Source organism: Herpailurus yagouaroundi, unplaced genomic scaffold (assembly GCF_014898765.1).
Source record: "Herpailurus yagouaroundi ecotype Mexico unplaced genomic scaffold, PumYag 193, whole genome shotgun sequence".
Lineage (NCBI taxonomy): Eukaryota > Metazoa > Chordata > Mammalia > Carnivora > Felidae > Herpailurus > Herpailurus yagouaroundi.
In genome coordinates this window covers 6,320,375-6,338,261 of record NW_024412424.1, presented here as the reverse complement: position 1 = coordinate 6,338,261, position 17,887 = coordinate 6,320,375, and the positions used below count along the sequence as shown (strand labels likewise).

The 17,887-nt window shown below is 46.9% G+C and overlaps 1 protein-coding gene and 1 long non-coding RNA gene across 24 annotated transcripts in view; one reads left to right on the top strand and one right to left on the bottom strand.

Moving 5' to 3' along the window:
* LOC121011147 (uncharacterized) overlaps window positions 1-16,588 on the bottom strand; it is a 58,408-nt gene extending 41,820 nt beyond the window's left edge. For both annotated transcript variants that reach the window (XR_005781511.1, XR_005781510.1), the window contains exons 1-3: window positions 16,532-16,588; window positions 14,731-14,842; window positions 11,249-11,327 (exon numbers count right to left, since the gene is read on the bottom strand). This is a non-coding gene — a long non-coding RNA (uncharacterized LOC121011147). The remainder of the gene's footprint in view (window positions 1-11,248; window positions 11,328-14,730; window positions 14,843-16,531) is intronic.
* Window positions 16,589-16,681: 93 nt separating this feature from the next.
* Window positions 16,682-17,887, top strand: part of MAP4 (microtubule associated protein 4) — a 207,912-nt gene continuing 206,706 nt past the window's right edge. For 4 of the 22 annotated variants that reach the window (XM_040445206.1, XM_040445210.1, XM_040445211.1 and 1 more), the window contains exons 1-2: window positions 16,687-16,857; window positions 17,680-17,715. The gene's annotated coding sequence lies outside the window, so the exon portion shown is untranslated. Of the gene's footprint in view, window positions 16,858-17,102; window positions 17,174-17,252; window positions 17,433-17,679; window positions 17,716-17,887 lie in introns of those variants that run through there. The other 18 variants (XM_040445216.1, XM_040445219.1, XM_040445217.1 and 15 more) reach the window with 12 other exon arrangements.

The following is a 17,887-nucleotide window of genomic DNA, read 5'->3' as shown; positions in this document are numbered from 1 at the left end:
GAGAGAGAGAGAGAGAGAGAGAGAGAGAGAGAGAGAGAGAGAGAGAGAATCCTAAGCGGGCTCTATGCTCAGCATGGAACCCAATGCAGGGCTCAATCCCACAACCCTGGGATCACAATCTAAGCTGAAATCAAGAGTTAAGACACTCAACCGACCGAGCCACCCACCCAGGTGTTCTGTAAGTTATTTTTTAAATTGTTGTGCAATGTTCTGTTTATAACTATATCTCAGTTTGTCTATCTATTCCTTTGTGGATTTTAGGTAAGTTCTAGTTTGGGTTTGTTCTGCATGAAGATGCTCTGAACATTTTTTGTAAGTTTTTTTTTTAGTAATCTCTATACCCAACGTGGGGCTCAAACTCACGACCCAGAGATTAAGAGTCTTGTGCTCTTCCGACTGAACCAGCCAGGCGCCCCTCTGAACATTTTTGTACAAGTCTGTTTGGGGCACATGCATCTATTTCTCTGAAGTGTGTGCTTGGGAGAAGAATGGCTGGATCATAGAGGAGTTGTATGGTGGATATTATTAGAATCTAATAGAGTTTAGTTCATAGACACTTCCTGCTTTTTCTCCCAGTTGGTATGCACCTCCCTGCCAGCTCCTAGCATTGCATTTGTTTTTCTCTGCTGGCATTCAGTTTGTCTTTGTTATATTATGGACAAGCCATTCACATGTTCATTTGCATAATGTACATTTCTTGAATGCTAACTATGCACGTGGCACTTGGTACACTGGCTGTGTGAATACAATAATGAATAAGACATCCATCCCAAGGAGTCTACAGCAGCTAATAGGGGAGGTTATAAAAATAAATAACCATAATACAAAGAAGATGTTAAGTGGCCAAACTAAGGTTGAGATAAAGCATTATAAGAGTTCAGAGATGAGAAACATAATGTCCAGTGGGCACTTAGAATAGCTTCACAGAGGAGACAACATTTGGGTTCAGTGCTGATGGAGAAAAGTCAACTAAAACATGTTCAGGAGGTGCCAGTGTGGCTCTGTCTATTGAGCATCCAACTCTTGGTTTTGTCTCCCGTCATGATCCCAGGGTCATGAGATGGAGCCCCACATCGGGGTCCACTCTGAGCGTGGTGGCTGCTTAAGATTCTCTCTCTCTCTCTCTCTCTCTCTCTCTCTCTCTCTCTCCCCCCCCCCCCCGGTCTCTCTTTCTCGGGGCGCCTGGGTGGCTTAGTTAAGCATCTGACTCTTGATTTCGGCTCAGGTAATAATTGATGGAGTTTCTGGGTGTTGGTGGGGTTCGGAACTGAAGGCCAAGAAAGAATTCTTGAAGACGTCTTTGGTGCAAAAAGATGATTTTATTAAAGTACAGGGACAGGGCCCGTGGGCAGAAAGAGCAGCACTGGGATTGTACAGTGATTGTTTATATACTGTGGAGTTGGGGGAGGTAAAGTCAAGAGAAGGTTTCTTAAAGGGATTTTCCTGTGCTAAAGAGGGTTTACAGATTACTGGAGGCCTAGCTATTGTCAAGCTAAGGTTGTTTTTCCTTCTAGCAAAGTATTATCAGTAAGATAGCAGGGAGTTCCTGGAGATTAGGATTGATAAGATTGCCTTTTTCTTGTAATATTACTAACATATTTGTAAACTGATGGAAACTCTATCAGTTTAACTGTTTGTTTTCTGTCCTTTCCTTTGTTCTTGGGCAGCCAGGAGTGTCTGAGGAATACCATACATGTCCCATCTTGTGTGTGTGTTGGGCGGGGTATGCTAGTTTGTGCCTGGCCCTCTGTTTGCCTTATGGTCCTTCACCAATGATCTCACCGTTCATGAGTTTGAGCCCCACATTGGGCTCTGCGCTGACAGCATGGAGCCTGCTTGGGATTTCTCTCTCTCTGTCTCTTCCCCTCCCTGGCTTGCTCTCTCTCTCTCTCTCGCTCTTGCTCTTGCTCTCTCAAAAAAAAATACCTCTCTCTGCCCCTCTCCCCTGCTCTCTCTCTTTCCAAAATTAAAAAACAAAAACAAAAACATAAAACATGTTCAGAATGTAGTATAAGGGGTGGGCAGGGTTGAGCTTTCTGGATGGAGGGCACAATGCAGGCCAAAGCAGGATCCGTCAACGTTTGGAGTGTGTGACCCCTTAAGCTCATGACGACAGAGCCCACGCTGGTCTAGCAGGCTCACTGCTGTATCCCTAGTATCTGGCCAGGGCTGGCACACATAAGGTACTCAATCAAAATGTATTTCTTTGAACAGTGAGTGGTTCAACTTGGCTGCAGCAGAGGGAGCTTGGAAAGAGTCAGTGGGGAGAAGGATAATGTCTTAGTTATCCACTGCTGTGCAACAAATTACCTCCAAACTCAGTGGCTTAATTCAACAAGAAATATTTATTATCTCTCACAGTTTCTGTGGATCAGGAATTCGAGAATGGTTTGGCCAGTCAGTTCTGGCCTGGGGTCTCAAGCCCTGCAAGCTTGTGTTGCCGGGGCCACAGTCATCTGTGGGCCTGACTGAGGCTGGGGGACCCCCGTGGGCCATGGCTCACTTGCACGCGTGGCAGGTTGGTGCTGGCTTTGAGAGCAGACCTCACTTCCTCCCTGCAGTGGCTTCTCCACAGCGCTGCTCAAGTGTCCTAAGGGTATGGTCACCAATGTCCCCCAGAGTGAGCCCTTCCAGAGGAAGGAGCCAGGAGGAAGCTGTAACCTTTTTATTGCGTGGCCTCCCAGTGAGAGCATCACTTCTGCCACATTCTATGCATTAGAAGCAAGTCACTAAGTCTGGCCCACATTCAAGGGGAGGGGAATTCGGCTCTACCTTTGAAAGGAAAACATCTCAAAGGAATTTTTGGATATATTGTACATCACCATGGTGATGGTGGGAAGATTTGTCTGCTCAGAACTCATGGGCTCTTAGGGCCGAGTGGGACCCTGAGGGACCCAGCCTCCTTGGGGGATCCAGCAGTCCTGCCCTGCTGTTATCTACCCAGTGGACCCTGAGCCCTGACAGCAGGTGAGGTAGTAAAATAAAAAAAAATGAACAAGAAACAAGCACTGCGCACTGTGGAGAACTCAGAAGTGGCTCAGACCAGGGCAGGGAGCACTTAACTCTCTGGGAAGAAGATAACTGGAGGACACAAAAGCTCCTTCCCCAGGAGAGTCAGGGAAGGGCTCCCAGGGGTGGCTTCTGAGCTTGTTCTTCCAAAGCTTCTACCCAGCTCACAAGTGTGGTGCTGGGTACACCCACGGAAGGTTAAACATGCACAGCCCGCCTGCTTAGAGAGTGTCGGAGGCCTGGAGGGGCCTCCGCCGACCATGGCAACAGACACTGTCCCTGCCCCACATATGCCGAGACCTTCTGAGGCCACTCATCGTTGGCGTCCAGCCTTTCAGATGGGTACAGATTTTCCCAAGAGAGAACCGTGAGCCCTTCTGGGCATAAGTACCCTAGAGGTTGTGTGTGTGCATCCTTTACCCATCTTCCCCCTTCAAAGGTCCTTCACCGTGGGGTGCCTGGGTGGCTCAGTTGGTTCAGCGCCAGACTCTTGATTTTGGCTGAGGTCGTGATCTCACGGTTTGTGAGTTCCAGCCTCGAATCGATTGGTTGGGATTCTCTCTCTTTCTGCCCCTCCCCCCACCCGTGTGCGCGCGTGGGCGGGGTGTGTAAAAGAAATAAGCTTAAAAAAAAAAAAAAAAAAAAGGTCCTTCACTGTGTTGGAGTCCTCTCTCCCTCTCTGTTCCCGCTTCTCTGATGGTGCTTGCCCTGCATGCGCCTCGCCATTTCTTAGCTTCTTGACTCTGCATCTGAGAGAATCTGGAAGGCTCTCCCGCCTATCTCTTTCTCCCCTCAGCAATTGACCCTCAAGGTAAGTTTCTGGATTTGCTCAGTGAAGGGGTGAGTCTGGGCAACTCCTGTTGTCTCTCAAGAAGCAACAAAGTCACCTCTGGGCCTTTTCCATTTGTTGCCCCAGACTGATGAGCAACACTCCCCCCCCCCCTCGCCCCCGCCGCCCCGCATCTCCCTGTGTGTACTGGCCAGCCAGGACCCCTGGGCAGGCTCCTCAGGGCTGCTAGAGTCTATTTGTGGGGATAATAGTCAGTGCTGGGTGCACAGAACACAGTGAAACTGTTCCTTTTGATACATTGGTTGTAATTTCTTGGAAGTGGCTGTGTGACCTTGGGCAAGTTATTTAGCCTCTCTGAGCCTTAGATTCCTTATCTGTCAAGGAGGGAACATTGTGAGAATTAAAGTTGATGAGTGTAAAATTTCGGGCTATCTCTGAACTCTGTGAAGGTTGAGAAACTGGGGCATTTCTGTCCTGTCATTCTTGCAGGGCTGGTGTGAGGACTGGAAACAGGGGCTGTGGCTGCCGGACAACAGAAGGCTGTGACTATTCAGGTAGGTCACTACATGTCCTCTGTGAGCTTTAGGAAATGGAGGGAAGGTGTGGAGGAGAGAAGCTGGGCACCTGTGGTACCCGAGGCTCAGAGACTCCTGATTTGCCAGACTCCTGACTCTTTCAAGCCCAGCCTGGATCAGCCAGGAGCTGGAGCTGGACACTGCAGTGACAGTGACACTCCTGACTGGGAGGAAAGAGACAAGACTATGGGGCTGTGATCAGAAAGACACCTGCAAGTCAAGGGGAAAAGGCACATTTGAAAGCTCTAGAATCCTAGCCACTAGATCACCAGGGGGCTGGAAAATGAATGTTTGAGAGCCTGGAAAGGCTGAGGTCGTGATCTCATGTTCACGTGAGGCTGGTTGCAAGAAGACCAGAATAATGGGGCGACTGGGTGGCTCAGTCTGTTAAGTATCTGACTCTTGGTTTCGTCTCAGGTCATGATCTCTTCGTTTCGTGGATTCAAGCCCCGCATCAGTCAGTTGGGAGCTGACTCCACACTGTCAGCATGGAGCCTGCTTGGGATTCTCTCTCTCTCCCTCTTTCTCTTTGCCCTGCCCCCACTCACACTGTCTCTGTCCCTCTCAAATAAATAAATAAACTTTAAAAAAAGAAAAAAAAAAAGACCAGAATAGAGAAGTCTTGAAATTGGGAGGAAGCATGGAGGACAAGCAGGCCAACACAACAAATTTCTAAATGAGGAGTTCCGACTCCCAGTGTGTTCTTGCTGACGGGTGAGCTGCATCTTCTGGACTGTGGCTGAGGGTCAGAGGGCAGGTCAATGGACAGACTACAGCTTCAAAGGGAAAAGGAAGTCTTTAGGGAGATCAGAGTTTCCAGTGAGCTGGGAATTAGGACAAACTGAATTCTCTTCCCCACTCACTAAAGACTTCTTACCTCTAGGAAGGGCTTGTCTTCACCATTTTTTTCTGTCACAAAAATTGCCCTCATTGTCAACTGGCTAATACAAGCAATAGAAAATCTTGACCACCTGCCCTGCTGTTGTCCCCACTGATGGCTCTATCCCTGTCTTCCTCTAGTCTGCCTGTCAGATGACAAAGCCTTGCACACACACACGTGCACACACACACACACGCATGCGTGCTTGTCCAGCTCAGTGTCTCCCTATTGTTTACTGAGTCAAAATCAAATGTCCTTGTCTGTCTTTCAAGGCTGTCCCAGCTTGGGCACAGTTCAGCTCAGTGGCCTCCTCTCCCGCCACTCTGCCCCCAGAGTCCTCTGCTGCTTTGCAGCTTCCGCAAAGTGCCTTGCATTTTCCTACTGCCCTGTTTTTCCTACTGGTATGCCCTCTTCCCCCTTTCCTCCTTCTGCCTTTAAGATATTTATTTATTTATTATTTATTTTTTAATTGAGTGAGAGAGAGACACACAGAGAGAGAGAGAGACAGAGAGAATCTTAAGCAGGCTCCATGCTGACAGTGTGGAGTCAGCTCCCCACTGACTGATGCAGGGCTTGAATCCACGAAACTGAGAGATCATGACCTATGTGGGGCTTGATCCCATGACCCTGGAATCATGACCTGAGCTGAAATAAAGAGCTGGATGCTCAACTGACTGAGACACCCAGGTACCCCTGCCTTTAAAATCTTATCTTTCAGGCTGATTTCCTAAGATTCCTCCTCTAGGAGACTGCCCTTGACCCCTGCTACCATCCATCCCCAGCGGAAACAACTTCTCCATTACACCATTTATCAAAGCCTGACTTGAATTATACAGCCCTGTCTCCTCACTCACAACATTTTATTATGAAACATTTCAAATGTACAGCAAAACTGAAAGAATTTTACAGTTAACACCCATTTCTCTAGCATCTTGTTTCTACTCTTTAACACTTTATCAAGCTTGTTTTTATTACGTATCTATTCATCTTTCCATGCTGCTATCCATCTATTATTAATCCATGTTTTTTGATACAAGTCAAAATAAATCTAGACATCAGTACACTTCTCTCTAAATAATTCTAGATGTAGGGTGCCTGGGTAGCTCAGTCGGTTAAGCGTTCAACTCTTTTTATTTATGTATTTATGTATTTATTTATTTATTATTAAATTTTTTTTAAAAAAATTTTTTTTTCAACGTTTATTTATTTTTGGGACAGAGAGAGACAGAGCATGAACGGGGGAGGGGCAGAGAGAGAGAGGGAGACACAGAATCGGAAATAGGCTCCAGGCTCTGAGCCATCAGCCCAGAGCCCGACGCGGGGCTCGAACTCACGGACCGCGAGATCGTGACCTGGCTGAAGTCGGACGCTTAACCGACTGCGCCACCCAGGCGCCCCTATTTATTATTAAATTTTTAAAAATGTTTCTTTATTTCTGAGAGAGAGAGCGAAAGAGCGAGAGAGCGAGCATGAGTGGGGGAGGAGCAGAGAGAGGGAGACACAGAATCCAAAGCAGGCTCCAGGCTCTGAGCGCTCAGCATAGAGCCTGATGCAGGGCTTGAACTCACAAACTGCGAGATCATGACCTGAGCTGAAGTCGGACACTTAACCGACTGAGCCACCCAGGCACCCCTCTTTTTTTTCTTTTAATGTTTATTAAACATGAGAGAGAGAGAGAGAGAGAGAGAGAGAGAGAGAGAATGCTAGTGGTGGTGGGGGGATGGGCAGAGAGAGGGAGATAGAGAATCCAAAGTGGGCTCTGTGCTCACAGCAGAGAGCCTGATGTGGACCTTGAACCCACCAGCTGTGAGATCATGACCTCAGCCCTAATCAGACACTTAAACTGTCTGAGCCACCCAGTGACCCCAAACATCCAACTTGTGATCTCAGCTCTGGTCTTGATCTCAAGGTTGTGAATTCAAGCCCCCCACTGAGCTCCATGCTGGGTGTGAAGACAAAAAAAAAAATAAAAATAAAAATAAAAAAATAAAAAAAATAAATACTTCTAGAGGTATACTATTAATCAGAGCTCTTTTTTACAGTTTTTTTTTTCTATTTTGATGTGAAATCCGTATACAATGAAATACACAAATCTTAAGTGTACATTTGCTGAATTTGGACAAGTGGATACACCTGTGCAATCCACCCCCTATCAACATATGGAACATTATCATCATGCAGAAAGTTTCCCAGCAACCTCCTCCCTGCCTCCACCCTGGACAACCACTCTTCTGATGGTTTTTCCTGTTTTAGAACTTCATATAAATGAAATCACAGTGTGTACTCTTATGCAAGGCTTCTTCCACTCAGCATATTTTAGACCTGTTACATAAAAGCAGTTGTTTGCTCTTTTTTATTGCTGAGTAGTATTCCATTGTATGGATGTACTATAATTTTTGTTTATCCATTCACCTGTTGATAGATGTTTGGGCTATTTCCTGTTTGGGGCTATTAAGAATGTAGTTGCCATTGTCAACTATAATTAAAAAAAAGAATATTGTTGCAGTGAACATCCTTTTTTTTTTTTAATGTATGCTTAGAGAGAGAAAGAGCAGGAGCATGAGTAGGGGAGGGACAGAGCGAGGGAGAGAGAGAGAATCTGAAGCGGGCTCCCAGTTCTCAGTGCAAAACCAATGTGGGGCTCAAACCCACGAACCGTGAGATCATGACCTGAGCCAAAGTTGGATGCTCAACCGACTGAGCCACCCAGATGCCCCTACTGTGAACATTCTTGAACGAAGCTTTGTGTAGATGTATGTTTTAATTTTCTTGGCTAAATGTGGAATTAAGTTGGTCTTTTTCTTCCTCTGGACTGTGAACTTTTTGAGGGCTGATTTAGTCTCTAGCCCCAAGCACAATGCCTTGTTACATGGTAGGTTCTCAGTAGACATTTGTTGAAATGAAACATAATTCAAGCACTACATAATTTTCTTATATTCTATATAATATGCACCTCTCATTTACTATGGGCCCAGTAAGATATGAGCATTATTCCAATCTTCCATTGAGCCTCCGAGGCAGGAATTATCCCATATTACAAGTTAGGAAACAGGCCAGGAGAATCTAGGTGAGGTGTTGGAAGTCACAAAGTAGGTGAGGGGAAGAGACAGGATTTGAAAGTGATACTGTTTGTGTGAAGCATATTCCTCTATGCTGCTTTGCTTCTCTGAAGGTCTCAGCTCCTTTAAGTGGAATCCTTGGAGTGACTGTCCCAGTTCACCCTTTATCTACTCTCAATGACTAGGCAAAGCAGGCTCTTTCCCTTCCCTCTATTTCCATTAGTCACGTGGAACTCCAGATCTCACATACCTTGACAGAGGCCAAAACTGCACCCCTCCGGATGGAAGGCATACAGTTTACCTCAAAATGTTGAGTGTCAACAGGTAAATGTGGACAGAGAAGTGGAATGGAAAGACCACCACTATGCAACCATCACAGTAGAGACTGGTTTAGGCAAGACTCATGAATGGATGTGAAATCTAGGGGATAATTTTGATGAGGAGCAGGATGTAAGCATGTCTTAAAGTGCCTCTCCACAGATTGCTTATTAGTTCCAAGGGGAAAATACAACAACAATACACTGGAAAAATCAGAAAACACCGTAACTTGATGATTGAAATTCATATCACTAGTGAGGGGCAGATGGACACCACATGCCTCCTGATACGATGACCTGAGGAGGACATGGCATCATTTCTACTGTATTCTAGACTGAATCTAACCATGAGAAAACATCAGACACCCACATGAAGTACATTCTATTTTTTTTTAATTTTTTAATGTTTATTTATTTATGAGCGTGAGAGAGACAGAGCACGAGTGGGGGAGGGGCAGAGAGAGAGGGAGACACAGATTCCGAAGCAGGCTCCAGGCTCTCAGCTGTCAGCACAGAGCCCGACGTGGGGCTTGAACTCACAAACTACAAGATCATGACCTGTGCCCAAGTGGGACGCTCAACCCACTGAGCCACCCAGGTGACCCTAAATGAAGTACATTCTAAAAGAGAGAGCGAGCAAGAGAGAGCACTATATTCTTCAAAAGTGTTAATTTCATAAAACGCAAGTACATACACATGCACATACATACAAACGCTGTGAAAATGTTCCATATTAATGAAACCTACAGAGACATAGCAACTGAATGTAATATTTAATCCTAGACTGGATCCTGTTTTGGAGGAGAAAAAAATTAGGGACACTACTGAGTCAAGTGACAAAATTGAAATACGGATGGTAGATTGGATCAAACTCCTGAGTCAATTTTAACTTACTGAGTTGATATCTGTATTGTGGTTATAAGATATATATTTATTATGAGAAATGCACACTGAAGTATTCAGGGGTTAAAAGCCATCATGTATGTGATCTACCCTCAAATGGCTCGAAAAATATGTTTTTGTTGTGTGTGTGTAGTACATAGAGCAAATGGGGAAAACGTTGAAAAGAAGTGAATTTTGGTAAAGGGTATATGAGAGTGCTATATACCATTTTTATCCTTGCAGCTTTTCAATGAGTTTGAAATGGTTTCTAAACAGAAAGTTTGGAAAATGCTCTACTGCAAGGTCCCTGGAATCCTAATTCAGTCAGTGAGGACGGTGCTGACAAGAACTCCATGGACATGAGCATCTCTTTTCTAAATATGTTAGTTTGTTCCAACCTGCCAAATGTGTGACCTCAAGCTAAGTGAAAAAGTGCCAAGGACCCACGGCGGGCATCTTCTAAAAGAATCCCTTCATCTTGGTCCCCTCTCAGAACATCTTTCCCAGAGCAGGCTCTCACTAGAGGCTTGTTAAATCAGCTGGGTTGCTTTCAGCTTGTGAGTGATGGTGGTGAGCTCTGAATGGGTCTGAGGGCTGGGTCCTGCCTCCTTCTCTCCTATTGATCTGCTGCATGATGTCAGTCTCCTTATCCATGGGCGATGGGTTTGGACCAGAGCAGAGGTTGTAAATTGGCAATCTGAGAGCCGCCAGTCCACAGACATTTGTCCTATATGGTATTTAATTTAATTAATTAGTTTTTTTTTTTTTATTTAAGAGAGCGAGAGAGAGACAGAGAGAGAAAGAGAATCCACACTTAGCGAGGAGTCCAATGTGGGGCTCGATTCCATGACCCTGGGATTGTGACCTGAGCTGAAATCAAGAGTTGGACATTCAACCAACTGAGGCACTCAGAAGCCCCTTTTTAATTAATCAATTAATTTTTATGTCCTACATGGTACTTGCTGATATTCAACAGCCAGGACACTGCACATAAAAGTTTGGCTCCATCTTCTCCAACCACACAGGGCCCACATTTCCAGCAACTGGCAGCAACTGATTGGAGTTGGGGCATGTGCCCTGTGCTCTCCACAGTCTCCAACCCACTCTTCTTTTTTCTTAATTAAAAAAATTTTTTTAATGTTTGTTTTATTTTTGAGAGAGAGCATGAGCAGGGGAGGGGTACAGAGAGAGAGGGAGACACAGAATCTGAAGCAGGCTCCAGGCTCCGAGCTGGCAGCACAGAGCCCACTGTGGGGCTCGCCTCGAGCCCACGAACCGGGAGATCACGACCTGAGCCAAAATCAGAGGCTTAACCGACGGAGCCACCCACGCGCCCCTCCAGCCTACTCTTTTATAACTAATCAGCTTTCTCATTTACAGTTTCTGCTTGGTCTTTGGCCTGGAAGCCCTCAAAGGACCTTCCAGTTCCCATCTTCTCTGACCATATCTGATCTCTTTAGGGATTTCACATGATGAACAAGAGGTTGGATGGAGTGAACAGTGAGGTGCAGAAGAATAACAGAACCAAAATGAGAGTTGTGTCAAGTACAGTGGCTTACAAAGGGCCAGACCGTGGTTCCAGACATTGACATAACCACTGGAGTTCCAGATGGGATGGGATGCTTGGAGTCAGAGTTGGGAAGAAATTAGGAGGTTGTATTTAGGATTGAGGGTCAGGACAGAGGATGGAAGAAGAATTGAGGGAAAGCCAGGTTCCTGGGGAGAGTACCAAATACCTGGAACTGAGGGCATCACTGTGTGCAGTCTTGGGGTCACAGCTAAGAGCAGTTATGATTTGTAGCCAGGAAGTGGATCCTAGAGAGAAAAGGGAAAGGGAAGAAAATTTCAAAATCAAGGTACAGTGGCAAGGACTGAAAGGATGTGGTGTTTAGTTCCAGATCTGCCACTTACTAATTGCGTGATCTTGGGCATATCACGCCTCATCCCTGAATCTGTTTCCTCAGCTTCGGAATAGGGATGACAATACAAGCCCTGCCTAACTCAGAGTTATAGAAGGGCTAACCAGCAGTACCAAAGAGCAAAGCACTTAGTAACTGGGGAAGCACTATCCCAAAGTGAGATAAAATCTAGAAGGTGTAATTGAGCCTTAGAATTCTGGAGCTTGAAGCTATTAGAATTGTAAAGAGTTCAGCAAGGTTACTACTTATAAAGTTAACATACAAAAAGGAATAGCATTTCTATATACCAGTAATCATTTACAAAATGTAATAGGAAAAAAATAAAATCATTGTGGTACCTAGGAATTAACCTCACAATAGGGTTGTAAGACTTCTACAGAAAAACATAAAACTTTACAATTTTTATTTTTTTTAATATTTATTTATTTTTGAAAGAGGGGGGAAAAGAGTGCAAGCGGGGGAGGGGCAGAGAGAGGGAGACACAGAATCTGGAGCTTTCATTGTCTGCAACGCTCTCATTTAACAAACAGTGAATTTGAGGCCCCAAGAGGAGAAATTACATAGCAAGTTTAGGAGAGAGGGGGGCGCTGTGCTTCATTAGTTTTAGAGTAGAACCCCCTTCTGAGCTCCCTCTGGGAATAGGTGAATAAAACTAAGCAAAGGAAGAGGAAAAAGGGACCCAGTTAGGGGGATTTGTGTAAGGGAATGCCCCCAAACTGTGTGTTTTATCACATTCGCTCGAAAGGGACAGGTCTTTGTAACTAGTCCTGTGGTTACAGGAACAAGGAAACACTTAGGGAACCTTGAAAGAGGTAGTCTCATTTCGAGGGAAAGGAGGTCCCCCATTGCACATTACGTAGCATGCACAGTGAATGAAATCACAGAAAGTGAGAGGTGAGAAGACCATCTTGTTCTACCTCCCGTGATAGAGATGAGGAACCTGAGGCCCAGAGATGGGAAATGGCTTGCCCAAGGCCATACAGCTTGTTCCTGGAAGAGCTGGGACCGTAACAGGGTTTCTTAACTTGTAATCCAGGGCTTTTACTCCATGTGCCAGTTTGGATTGCGTATCCGGCAAATAAGAGATTGATGAACGATGGCTTTCAGAGATAGGGGTTACTTTCTTCACTTTACAAGAGGTCCAGAGGGGGACAGTCAGATAGGTGTAGCTGCCAGAGGATGCTAAGGACCTAGTCTTCTCCTATCTTCCCACTCCTCACCTTCAGCCCATGACTTTTGTCCTTACCATCGTAAGATGGCTGTATCACCTCTAGGCATTGTGTCTGTATTCCAGGCAGCTGAGTTTGTCTTTTTATAAAGACTTACCTGAAAGCTCTGCTCCATCCACTGAGGCACATAGCAATCCCAACTGCAAAAGGAGTCAGGATAAGTGTCCAGGCACTAAAGTAGGAGGTGGCAGGGGACTTTTGAGTAGTTAGTATCTAATGTTTGCTGCATCACTATGCTACACCATTTAATCTCTATCTATCTATCTATTAAATATTTTACTTTTATTATCTTTTTGTTTAAAAAAATTTTTTTTGAATGTTTATTGATTTTTGATAGAGAGAGAGAGAGACAGAGCATAAGAGGGGGAGGGGGAGAGAGAGAGGGAGACACAGACTCCAAAGCAGGCTTCAGGCTCCGAGCTGTCAGCACAGACTTTATTTTATTTTTTTAAAGTAATTTCTACACCCAATGTGGGGCTCAAACTTACAACTCCCAGGATCAAGAGTTGCTGACTGAGCCAGCCCGGCACCCCTATGCTACACCATTTTATTTTATTTTTAAATTTTTAATGTTTATTTATTTTTGAAAGAGAGAGACACAGTGTGAGCAGGGGAGGGACAGAGAGAGAGAGGGAGACACAGAATCTGAAGCAGGCTCTAGGCTCGGAGTTGTCAGCACAGAGCCTGACGTGGGGCTCGAACTCACAAACCGTGAGATCATGACTTGAGCTGAAGTCGGACGCTTAACTGACTGAGCCAGCCAGGAACCCCTTTGCTACAGCATCTTAAAGATGAAAGAAGGGGTGGGTGCAACAAACTCCTGCCTGAGAATCAGAAAATAGGTTCAAGTTTGGATTCTGCCACTTATTTGTGGGTCTTTGACATGTATCAGTTACCTCACCTGAAAATGGTTTGGGCTAAATGACCCCAAAAAACCCTTCTGGCTCTTAATTCTATGACTCTATCCTATTCAAATCCTAATCCATGTACTTTTATTTCCCTCTCCCTAGGGAATTCTAACATAAACATTGTAAATTATGATAATAATTGGTATGTAAATATTGCGTATTTATCTGATAAGTGTTTGTACCAGGAAATTTCAGCCAGAGGTCCCTACCTTGAGAGCATCAAGGTATCTCCATAAACGTATTTTCTTCTAAAAGTTGTAAAGTTTTGGGGCGCCTGGGTGGCTCAGTCGGTTAAGCACCTGACTTTTGATTTCATCTCAGGTCATGATCTCACGGTTGTGAGATTGAGCCCCATGTCAGGCTCCACGCTGAGCACGGGAGCCTGCCTGGGATTCTCTCTTTCTTTCCCTCCACCTCTCTCTCTGCTCCTCCCAAGAGCACATGCATGTGCGCGGGCTCTCTCTCTCTCTCAAAATAAATAAATAAACATTAAAAAAAAAAGAAGTTTGTGTTAAATCTGGAGGTGGGGAAACAGAATGAACTTGTACTTCGAGAAAAAAATCTACTAGGGCAGATGCATGTTTACACAAAAATTACCACATATGTGGTAGGTGCTGTGATAGGCAGAGAATGGGTGCAGGACGATGTGTATGAACTGGAGAGGGTGGTGCCTAAATTGTGTAACTTGGACTGAAGCAGGTGTGAGGGAGGGCTTGGAAGTAGCTGTGGCAGGAAAGAGAAAAGGGACTGAACCAGAACAGCATCAGTGTTGGTGGAGATGTTTCTGAGGCAGAAGGAGTATCTGGTAGGCCTGAGGTGGGGAGAAGGAAGGGAATAACTGAGAATGACTTTTGAGTGTCTAGCTTGGGATACATAAAACATGGTGACTTTATCACCTTAAAGAAGGAATGGAAGATTCCAACACTTTTGAATTTTCCCAGCCGTCTGACTTCTAAGGAGCTCACAGCTTATTCTATTCTTGAAGCCCCAGGACAGGCATTGGGGCTGGCTACTCCAGGCAGCAGGAAGGATCAGAGTAACTTTTGAAGCTCCCACCTGTGTGTTTTCCTTATAACAGTTAAGTGCATGCTTGGACAAAATCTGTGGGCTTTGGTATGAAATAATGCTAATTTCATCAGGACAGGAAACCTATTTTATTTACCTTTTTATAAATGCCCCTCACTGTGTGGCCTTTTCTGATGTGCAGATCATCATTCAGTATCTGTTGGATGAATGAATTCAGGCTTGCAATGGTAGTTCCCCTGCTCTGGAGTCTGGGTGTGAAAGAGGGGAAAAACTTTGAGTTTGGTCCCAGGACACCTGCCTTATTAATTAGTCATTTCAGTTCTCCGTGATTGGCCTAAAGTTCTCTCCAGGGCTCCAAATTCATAGTTCTATACATTTTCCACTTATCCTTTTATCCTTCATTCCTTCATATTTGTATAGGCTATAAATGCTTCTTTCAAGTCATTCTGAGCAGTACTCTGTAAATGCTTGCTAAGTGCTAGGCACCAAGCTAAGTACTTTATTTATATCAACACATTTGATCTGCCTAACAACTCTAATAAGGTAGGTGTGACTATTATTCATTTTACAGTTAAGGAAACTGAGGTACAGAGAGATTAAAAATCTCCCGCAAGCTCACATAACTTGTAGGTTGCAGTTCCCAGATTTGCACACAGGGACTCAGGGTCCAGAGTCCAAGTTTACCTCACTATGCTACCTCTAGGTCACCGTAACAGGGGCTATGACAGGCTGGTGACTTGCATTATCTCATTTTTTACTAAGGCAATTAAAGCTTAATTTCCCAAAGTTACACACAAAGTAGCAGGGCTGACCTTGAACCAGGGCTTTCAACCAAGTCCAGTGTTCTTTCTGGTAACCAGCCTGCTCTACAGGCTAACTGACTACATGTCCCAGTGCCTGGTTGCCTGAGTTAAAAGCACCACACTTGATTGCTGGCTTGTGGTCATTACATAAATTACTAAACTTGTATTTGTTTCTCACCTGTAAAATGAGAATGGGACCATTGATACCAATTATAAAGCATTGTTTTGGCAACTAAATGAGTTATTGGGTGTCACGTACCTACAAGAGTGCTTGGGACATAATAAGCACTCAAGAGGCGTTAGCTGTCCCTTTTCCTTCTGAACCACTGCTATCCAGCAGAAATATATCGCGAGCCAAATAGGGATTTTAAGTTTAGCGGCCATATTTTAAAAAGCAAACAAACAAACAAAAATTATTTTTAAAAATGCTTATTTGTTTTTGAAAGAGAGGGAGAGAGAGCACAAGCGGGAGAGGGGCAGAGTGAAGGAGACAGAATCCCAAGCTGGCTCCGCGCTCAGCACAGAGCCCCACCTAAGGCTGATCCCCAAATCATTTTCCTGGTATCAAGGCTTGAATAGAAATCAAGAGGAGGCTGAACCGATTGAGCCACTCAGGTGCCCCATGAAATTATTCTAAATGTGTTTTATTTAACCAAATATATCTAAAACTGTAACCAATTTTGTAATCAACTATCCAGTTTATAATCAATATAAAATTATGAGATTTTTATATGTTTTCTACTAAGTCTCGGAAATTCGGTGTGTATTCTACACCTACAGCACATTTCAACTTGAACCAGCAACGTCACTTGTGGCTGGTGGCAGCGCAGCCCTGGAGAGGCCCCACACCCGCGTCCCTGTCCCCCTACCGTTCCTTCCCGCGACCAGCTGGCCCGCGCCCTAGGCCCCGCCCCGCGCCCCTCCCAGGTTACATCACAGAGCCCGCAGGCCCCGCGGGCGGGGAGACCCGGGCCCGGCCGCGTGTGCCCGGCTGCTCGCATCCTCCCAGTTCCAGGTACCCAAGTTCTGAAAGAAAGCAACGTCCAGCACAGGACAGCGGCGGCGGTCGCTGTGCCCGCCGGCCGCCCGGGCCCTAGCGGGCGGGAGAGGGGAGTCTGAAGCCCCCATGCGTACCTCGCCCCAACGGCCCTTCGCTCGCTCCGCTACCACTGCGAGGTCGAGGCGGCGGGGCCGGCGCCCATTGGCTTGCCACAGCCCTCCGTCCGCCCCCTCACCGCGCTTATTGGTCGGAGCCGCGGCGCCCGCGGGATAGGCGGTGGCGGCGCCCCGCCCCCGCGCCGGCCCTCAAGAGAGCGACGAGGAAGCGGCCGCCTCCCTGCGCCCCGCCCCACGGGCTTGCTCGGTAGCTCCAGCTCCTCCCGACTTCTCCCGGCTCCTCCCGGCTCCTCCCGGCCCTCTCCCGGCTCCCTCCGGCCTCGGCTCCGACGCGGTGGCGGCGGGTAGGTGCGGCGACAGGCGGGGCCCGATCGGAGGGGCGGCCTCTCCATTCTCCCGGGGGCTGCCGGAGCCGCTCTCTGCGGCTGCCCGGGACCCCTCAAGGCCCGCCCGGGGCGGGGAAGGGCGGTGGCCGCGGGCCTGCGGGACGCGGGGGCGGGAGGGCAGGGGGCCTGAGGGCGTGATCTTTCTAGGCTTCGGGGCGCGATCCCGGGGCCCCTTGGGGCCGAGCGGGCTGAGAGGACCGGCTTCGGGCGTCTGGAGCGTGGGGCTGAGCGGCACGCCTCGGGCTCGGGATGGGGCTGCGCTCGGGGAGCGAGGGTCGGCTGCGGTCTGGGGCCCTGGGTGGGGCTCGGGGACGTAGGAAAACTCAGAGGTCGTTCCGTGAGGCTTTGTGGGGGTCAGTTGAGGTGGAGCTGATGCGAGCTAGAGAGCGTGCCCAGTCCCGGGTTACGGGCGGGGCTGAGGGGCGGTCTGGAGAACCGGGCCCCAGCCTAGGCTCCCTGCGTGCGTCCTCTCTGGCACTGGGCAGACTAAGCGTTGGGTTGGGGGACTAAGTGTGTGCCTGCGAGACGGCGAAGTAAGTATGGGGATGGGAGGATTGGGACTGGGACCGGGAGGGGGCAGTTGGAAACGTTACCCCGAACCGAGATGGTGGTTTAGCACTTGGACCAGGTTCTCCGCTGGTGTGTTGCCTGAACTCTTTTTTGGTGAAATTACCCCGTGGGGGAACGTTGGGGTTTTTGCTTCCACCCAGGAACGTGTAAATTAAATGCATTTACTTCTTTTCGGAGGAGGCAGTGATTACGCCTCGTTTTGTGTTTTAGGACCCAAACCTGGGGTGAAACGTGGTTCTCGGGAAGGTTAGTGTTACCCAGCTTTCTTCTGGAAACCCCCTTTCTCCTTTCCCTCCTCTGGTTCGGTTACAGTATTGCTCCCTAGGGCCTCTCGATTCCCTCTCCCTGGCTGCATAGCATTGCAGTGTTTCGTGTGTGTGTGTGTGTGTGTGTGTGTGTGTGTGTGTGTGTGTGTGTG